General features: G+C 41.0%; 1 pseudogene; it reads left to right on the forward strand.

The window, feature by feature from the left end:
• The window catches only part of LOC148584138 (uncharacterized), a 9,240-nt pseudogene extending 822 nt beyond the window's left edge, over positions 1–8,418 (forward strand).
• The last annotated feature ends 645 nt before the right edge of the window (positions 8,419–9,063 follow it).

Here is a 9,063-nt window from a genome sequence, read left to right on the forward strand (position 1 = left end):
AGCTAATATATCAATATGCCAATGTTTTAATCGTGTTATGAATATCTAATGTTTGTCAACCTAAGGGCATTGGTGTCTACTCCTTAAGCTATTGATTTCCCTAAGTAACGAATTAGGCATGGGTGTTTACTCTAATTATTTTCTTTCTTAAAGGATTTAGCATGGGTGTCTACTAAGTTGTTCTTTAAGAAAGCATAAAATTGTGGAAATCGACAAATACATGAGGCCTAAGGCATGGGTGTCTACTCTCGGTTCCCCATGTTGATTAACCCAAGAACCTAGTGTGGATTTCTTTTTTTACTTTTACTAAACCCAGGACTCGGTCATCCAAATTGATTTAACTAACTAGTCCATACCACATGCATATGTTGATCAGGCACACACATATGAAAAATTAATGAAAACAGAAATTAATCAATTTAGATATCACAACAAGATCATCACAAGGGCGCCAATATTGAATATCAACTAAACATAACTAGGGCTTCAATCTAGCCCTACTAAATAAATTAGTTACACATAAGTTTGATGTTAAACATCTTCATAAAATAAAATAAGAGAGAGGAAAAGAATAAACCTGAAATTTGAACTTGAAGAGCTCAAATTGTTCTCCTTGGAAAGTATTTCTACTCTAGAGGCTTAAGGATCTATTTAAAGGCCTTTAGGAATACTTTAGAACCGCTAAAAATCATAGGGTTTGAGCCCCAGTTCGCACTAAGCTACAAAACCCTAAAAGTTGCTCTTTCCTTATTCAGGCTGGCGGCTGACTTGGTCATCAAGTACGGATGTCCTTGATCGCAGCCCAGGTGTGATCGATCACAGGTCTGTGATCAATCCTCCTTGTGCTTGCGATCAATCGTGGTTGCCTGCATGTTGCGGTCCTCGCCTGTAGTGCGCTCGATCGCAGGGGAGCTGCGATCGATCGCTCTTCTAGAGCCTTCCAATTTCCAAAATAGCTCTTTTTAAGTTCAAAAGTTCTGAGATTGCTTCTTTTTCTTCCAATGACCTACATAATCAAGGAAAACAGAATAAAGAGCAAAAATGACATAATTAACTAAAACTAAAGGATTAAAACATGTAAGGTAAGGGCTTAAAATATGAATATTTTAGCACTTAACACACCCCCAAACTTACATATTGTTAGTCCCTTAGCAATACAAAACTAAAAACAAAATTGAAAAACAGAGAACAAAAAGATAAATCCATCTTTCATAGGATGTACGATTGCATATAGCATATGCAACAAGCCTTTTAAACCCTTAGGAATTCCCTAAAGGACGAGTGAAGTCTCGTGAGGGTTTTCCAGAAATGTTACCCACAAACATCATGCACAGTTCATGTTATTCCAAAAATTAAAGCATCACTTCAAGATCATAATTTTCATTCATTAGCAAGTTTAAAAAGATGAACTCCATCTTCACAATGAATTGGAATCCCAAAGTTCAATTACTTATAGAGGACATGCTAAAACATCACAAGTTTAAAAACAGTGTAAGGTGAACTAGCACAAAATTATGAGACTTCCAAATCTTTCCAATGTGTATTGTCTCCATATCTCAAAATTCACTAAAATCCCTATTAGAATGAACAACTATGGCATATTTCTTTTTCTCTCTTTTTTTTTTTTGTGAGATTGTGCAATGTTTGGTTCCCTTAAGCTTTCTAATTGACCCATGAAGCGAGTGTTAAGTCAATGACTCCCAAATCAGATAGTTTTAGGGCATTAGGTGTAGAGACACCCCTAAGGACCTACTAACTCGAGTAAAAAAGGCTACAAAACCAAACTAACTATGACATTAATCAAATCCAAAATTTTTACCTTTTGATGTGAACACTCAATGCTTTTGAGGCAAGAGGTCCAGTTACTCAGTGAAAAGCATATCAATGATCATATATATATATATATATATAGTTTGATATATATGCCAAAATGTCCATCTAATAAGTCATCCAATTCACCTAAGATACAGAAACACACACATCAGACTTCTTGTCATACCTCACAAATTATGTGCTAATGTGCTTGTGTGATCAGATCAAACATGTGATTTTTCAACTGTCCTAAGCAAGTAACCAGGCTAACAAATGCTCTCATCAGATCATGTATTCAAAATTTTAACTCAAAATTTTAGGGCAAACATGAACATGCATAAACCTTTTTTTTTTTTTTTTTTTTTTTTCTTTTCAAAGAAACAAGCAAACATACAAGACAAATAACATGAAATTGGGACAAAGTGTGTGTGAACAACATGTGTGCCCATACCCCCAAACTTAAATGACACATTGTCCCCAATGTGTCTAAATTAAGGAAAGAGTGTACCCGGGGAGATGGACAACATAGTCTTGGACAACATGTTTCATAGCACACCCCCAAACTTGAATTGAAGCACACTTGTCCCTGCAAATTAAAACACTAAAATTACAAAGGGAAAACAGAACGAAACTAAAAGTAACCAACAGAAAAATAAAACAAACAGGAAAATAAAAAGGATATGCTATGGGGTGCCTCCCATGAGTGCTAAGTTTAAGTCTTCAGCCAGACTGTGGCACTTTAAACTTGAAGCACCAATCTTTTCTTCTCTTGCACCAAAGAGAATGAATTCTTCCTATTGTAAGATGCCTTCAAATGTCTATAGATCGGGGAGGACCACTGAGTTTTCTCAAACAGTTTCTCATCTGGTGGGGAATCATGAACTGGAATAAAGTAGGAAGAAAACTCAGGGAGCTTTTCTATCTTGATGTCCTCAATTTGCTCTTGTGGTAGCTCTAACAGACTTCTCTCTTCGCCTCTTGGTGTTTCAGGAATAAAAGCTAATAGTGAAAAAATCTTAGTGCTTTCTTCTCTTTCCTGATGTGGCTCTTGTGGAACTTCAGTTTGCTCCTCCTTTCCCTCTTTCACTAGATTTTCAACCATCTCTTCACTCCTCAGTGTGACAGCTTGCGCATGATAGTAGGTGTATTCTTCCTCCATGTAATGCTCATTAGGATTGGCCACCAACTAACTTTGACACTCTTTTTCTTCTTCTTCTTTTAAGTGTATTTGATTTTTGCTTGAGGTGGGCCTCCATCCATTCAAATGATTGCTCACTTTCCTCCATGCTGCTAAGATGAGCTGCTACATGTTTTGTAAAGTCAGCATACTGTTTTTCTAAGGCAACAACTACTTCTTGTAAGGCAGACCTTTTTGGAGGAGGTGGTTCTTCTTGATATTGTTGATGTGGAGAAGAATTCAAATGATCATATATGGGAGATGGTATTGTTGAGGCCAATAGGTGGAAGATGGCTCCTCTTGATGTGCTTCTTCTTCTTTGAGACTCTTGCCTTTCGGTTTGAAGTAGGTCTTCATCTCCTTAGATGATTGCTGTGTCGTCTTAATCAATGTATTTATCATATCTATAAGAGAAGGTGGTTCAGCCTAACATTGCTGTTGTGGAGCTAATTGAGAGGAATATGCATGATCATAGAATTGCATATATGAGTGATGTTGCAGTCCATGAGATTATTGAGCATGAATTTCGGGAGCTTGAGCTTGCCATGGGAGATTGGAATGTTGGCTCCATGTTGGGTTACAGGAATCAAAATAGCGGCCGTTTCCCAGTCTAGAGAACGATGTGTTCTTACGGGGTGTCAGAATGCCTCCCCACACTCTCTAACATGGTGATAAGAGTCATGGCATAAAGAACATGGCCTATGGGGTGTCAGAATGCCTCCCCATATGGGTGACAGCAAAAATAAAATAACAAAAAGAAGTTAAAATTAAAAGGTAAATAAAAACAAAATTAAAAATAAAAACTTACTAATATGCAGATTCAAATGACCTTGCATGAAACAAAAGAAAAAAAATCAGATCTATAATTAGTGTAGTAATTGTGTTGTTCTCTGGATGTGCGATCGATCGCACGCTAAGGTGCGCTCGATCGCCCTGATTGGGCACTCGAGCGCACCTCTAGAGGCAGAACAGTAACTACAAAAAAGACAAAAAATAAAAAAACTAAATTAAAATAACACAGCTAAAGGAAAATAATTTTAAACAAAATTCGCTGCAATCCTCGTGGGAATTACTCCGTACTTGCTCACTATGCTACTATAGTTACCTTGTGCACTTGCGGGTAAAACATCCAATTATTTGCCTATTAATTTAGGTAGATATTTGTAAACAACAACTAAAACTAAAGGGTTAAAACATGTAAGTTAAGGGCTAAAAATATGAATATTTAGCACTTAACAGAATACTGGGAACGTTTTAAGAAATTATGTGCAAGCTGCCCCCATCATCAAATTAGTGAGCAGCTACTTATCCAGTATTTCTATGAGGGCCTTCTACCCACTGATAGGAGCATGATTGATGCTGCTAGTGGAGGAGCTTTGGTGGATAAAACTCCCGAGGCCGCGAGAAACTTGATTGCGAATATGGCAACCAATTTTCAACAATTTGGCACTAGGTTTGACCTTCCATCTAAGCATGTTAATGAGGTAAATATTTCGTCCCTTGAACAACAAATTGCGAGTCTAACTTCTCTTGTTCATCAAATGGCTGTAGGTAATATGCAAACGGTGAAGGCTTGTGGGATTTGTTCGATAGTAGGGCATCCAACCGATATGTGGCCAACTCTTCAAGAGGAGCCCATTGAGCAAGTGAATGCGGCTGATAAGCGCCGAATGTTGCACATTCAAGCCCCTTAATCTACATATGTTAATTCCTTAGCATTGTTATTTGTTTGATTTTGTTTTGTTTTTGTGTTTCAGGTCTTATTTGACAAACCATTGGAAATTGGGCTTGAAAGATCAAAAAGTTGAGCACTCTGGAATTAGGATCGAGCGCATGCCTGCGCTCGCGCGCACACCAGCTGGGCTCGAGTGCACTGCGCTCGAGCGCACCAAATCTTGGATCGAGCGCACACGAGCGTACAGTGCACGGCAAGAATTCCTCTCCAGCATGGACTTGGATTTCAGTCTCCCAATTGGACTAGGAGACTGCTCTCCGGTTTTCGCAGGGTTTCTAGGGTTTTTAGGGTTCTCCTAATCCCTATAAATAGGGCTCTAAACATTGTAAACAGACACACCCTGCTTCTAGAGCAAAATTCAGTAAAATAGTCTGTGGAGCTTAGGAGATCATGAGCAGCTAAACCCAATTGTAGGGTATTGATGTAGCCCTTTCCAAGCACAATGGTTTGATTGTATTTAATTTCTAGTCTTTCAATTTATGCATGTTGAGGTTCGACACCCTCTATATAGCCCTATCCTACGGGATTCGTTCTATTGCGAGTGGTAGTTTTATTATTGATATTTTTGGTTACAAAAATACCATTTCAATTTTTTGGCGCTGTTGCCGGGGACTGCTTAACGTTTTATTGTCAAATTTTAGAGATTAATTTTAGCTTAGTAATTTATTTCCCTGTTTTAAGTTGCTAATTTTTAATTCTGTTTTGTGTTGATTTTATTTTTTTTAGAAACTGCAAACAGGTCCGTAAGCTGCCTTCTCTGTGACTGCGATCGAGCGCAGCCCGTGTGCGATCGAGCGCACGGCAGCACTTCAGTAGGATTCCAGCCAGCAGCGCTCGAGCCCTCCACTCCTGCGCTCACACCCATCTGCGGTAGTACGCTCGAGTGCACCCTGCCGTGCGATCAAGCGCACTTGCGGCATCCTGCATCCAGACCCTAAGTGCACACTAAGGCCGTTTGTGAGCTTGTTTGTTTTTTGTTTTAGCTTAATTTTTTCTGTTTTCTTCTAAATTTCTGTTTAGTTTATGCTAGGTCGTCGTTCTTTATCTTTTCCATTAATTTCTTGCGACCTTGAAATTGAACGCACTCTTAGACAAATTAGATCCCAAAAGAACTCTAATTTGCTAGAGGAACGTTCCACTGAGACCATGGGGGACGGTAACCACGTAGCATTGCAAGATCACTATCTTCCTACCACTTACACTACTCCCACACGTCTCCGGTTGCCGGAAATTATGGCAACCCATTATGAAATTAAGCCTAGCACTATACGAAGTTTACCTTCCTTTTTAGGGCTTAGCACTGAAAATCCTTATGAATTCCTCAGTGATTTCGAATCAATCTGTGAGACCACTAAAATGAATGGATTCACTGAGGATGCCCTAAGGATGCATCTTTTTACTTTCTCCCTTAAGGAAAAAGCCAAACATTGGTTCTAGTCCTTAACACCCAATTCTATCACTTCTTGGGCTTAATTGCAACAAGAATTTCTTAAGAAGTACTTTCCCATAGGCATGACCAATGATACTAGGAGAGCCATTACTACATTCTCCCAGTACGAGGGAGAGGATTTCCATGAGACTTGGGATAGGTTGCAGACCTTGCTTAGATCATGTCCACACCACGCTGTCCCGAAATGGCAGCTAGTGCAGTGTTTTTATGATGGCTTGACCGAGTCCAATAGAAAAATGGTACATGCATCATATGGGGGGACATTCATGTTGAAAAGTGAAAATGAAGCATGGTCTATGTTTGAAAACTTAAGTAACAATTCTCTTCAGTAGGTTTCCGCCAGATGAAGGGCACTAGCACCTAAGGCACCCAAGACGGAGAGTCTGTATGAAGCCGGCCATTCCCCAAACATGGCCAACCAAGTAGTTGAGGCTATCACCAAGAAGTTAGATCAAGTTCTGTCGACTGCTGGTTTTGCTCCTAATACTGCTCACACAAACACTGAAGCATGCTCATTCTGTTCCAGTCCTATGCATCATGTAAATGACTGCCTTGTTACTGGAAATTATGCTGACATTTCTAATGAGCAGGTTAATTCAGCTTTCTCCAGACCGGGTAATGATCCGTACTCCAATACCTACAACCCCAGGTGGCGAAATCCTCCAAATTTCTCATGGAAGAATTCAAGCAACTCATCCTCAGGGCCACATAATCACTCTCAATCCAACAGGCAGCCCTACCAACCTCAGCCCACTTACCGGCCTCCACAGCAGCACTATCAAGCTCCCTCGGAGTCTAATTTTGAGGATCGGATTGTAAAGGCAATGACTGAGCTGACCAGCGAGATCAAGCAGTCAATCAAATCTCAAGAGGAAATAGTCAACTCACATTCCCAATCCATTGCCAAGCTAGAAGCTCAAGTCGGACAACTTGCCAACACCATCAACAGAAGAGACGAAGGGAAGCTTCCAAGTTAGCCAGTGGTAAACCCTAAGGGGCACTACATGGTCGATGAGGACACTTCATACCATCAGCAAGTTCAAGCCATTACAACCTTAAGAAGCGGCAAAATAGTTGACAATCATGTGGCGGAGAAGAAGGATGAACACAAGGAGGTTGCACAGAATTTGCAGAATGATAAAAGCAAGCAAGTAAGCAATGAGGCTTCGTCATCAGCAGCATCTACTCCAGAGATCCCATATGAGCCACAGGACCCCTTCCCAGAACGTCTCAAGGCACCTTCCCACTTTGGGAAACAAGGCGAGAAAATACAAGGAATGATGGAGATGTTCAAACAGGTAAAGATCAATCTTCCCCTTCTTCATGCCATTGCACAAGTGCCTGCCTATGCCAAGTTCCTTAAAGACTTGTGTACTCAAAAGCGGAAGACCAGAAACCACATCCCCAAGAAAGTTCTTCTGACTGAGCAAGTAAGTTCTCTGATTAAGCACAACACCCCTCCAAAGTTGAAGGACCCCGGGGCTCCTACAATTTCATGCATCATCGGAAAAAAGAGAGATTGATAAGGCACTTTTAGATCTGGGAGCTGGAGTGAATTTACTTCCCTATTCAGTATATCAGCAGCTGGGCCTAGGGGAGCTGAAGCCCACCACAGTGATTCTGCAACTAGCTGATCGGTCGATTAAGAAGCCTAGAGGGATTGTAGAAGATGTGATCATCCTGGTGGATAAATTTTTCTTCCCAGTAGACTTTATCATGCCGGATACCGAGCCTGTGCCCAATCCTGAGAAGCTGGTTCCTGTCATCCTTGGGTGTCCATTCTTAGCCACAGCAAATGCATGCATCAACTGTCGAACTGGAGTCATGGAGATCTCATTTGGCAATATGAAGGTTCGGTTGAATATCTTTACTGCATTTCAGCATGCGCTTGATCAGAATGAATGTTTCTTTTTGGACAGCATTGAAGAATATATAGAAGACTCACTACCTAGTCTCCTGATGAAGGATCCAGTGGAAGCTTGCCTGAATTATTTCGACTTTGAAGAATTCAACACCGACCAGTACATTCAAGAGGTCCATGAATTGCTAGAAACAGCCACTAGTGCAGATTTCCATCCATGGAGAGTAGTAAAGGAGTCCCTACCTGTGACATCAAGCACTCCTCCTGTTCCATCCCTACTGTCTCCACCGAAGCTTGAGTTGAAGCCCCTGCCAGAAAAGCTCAAATATGCATTTCTAGGGTCTAACAACACCCTGCCGGTCATCATTGCTTCCGACTTATAAAAAGACCAAGAAGACAGTTTGCTCGCAGTGTTCAAGGAGTATAAAGAGGCTATTGGTTGGACCGTGGCAGATTTGAAAGGCATTGACCCTCTATCTGTATGCACTGGATCCATTTGGAAGAAGACGCTCGACCCTCCCGTGAGGCATAGCGTCGGTTGAATCCCAACATGAAGGAGGTAGTAATGAAAGAGGTCGTCAAGTTACTTGATGCAGGCATCATCTACCCCATCTCAAATAGCAAATAGGTGAGCCCCACTCAAGTAGTTCCAAAGAAATCAGGCATCACCGTAGTTGAGAATTCTGCTGGCGAATTGGTTCCACAGCGCCCAACCACGGGGTGGCGTGTCTGTATTGACTACCGGAAGCTCAATTCTCATACCCAGAAGGATCACTTCCCGCTCCCATTCATTGATCAAATTTTGGAGTGCCTTGCTGGCCAGAGCTACTATTGCTTTTTAGACGGCTATTCCGGGTATAATCAGGTTGCAGTTGATCCCCAAGACCAAGAGAAGACGAAGTTCACATGTCCATTCGGCACCTTTGCTTACCGACGCATGCCCTTCGGCTTATGCAATGCACCTGCCACATTCCAGAGATGTATGATGTCTATCTTCTCCAACATGGTGGAAAACTTTTTGGAGGTAT

Source organism: Corylus avellana, chromosome 8, assembly GCF_965113065.1.
Source record: "Corylus avellana chromosome 8, dhCorAvel1.hap1.2, whole genome shotgun sequence".
NCBI classification, from domain to species: domain Eukaryota; kingdom Viridiplantae; phylum Streptophyta; class Magnoliopsida; order Fagales; family Betulaceae; genus Corylus; species Corylus avellana.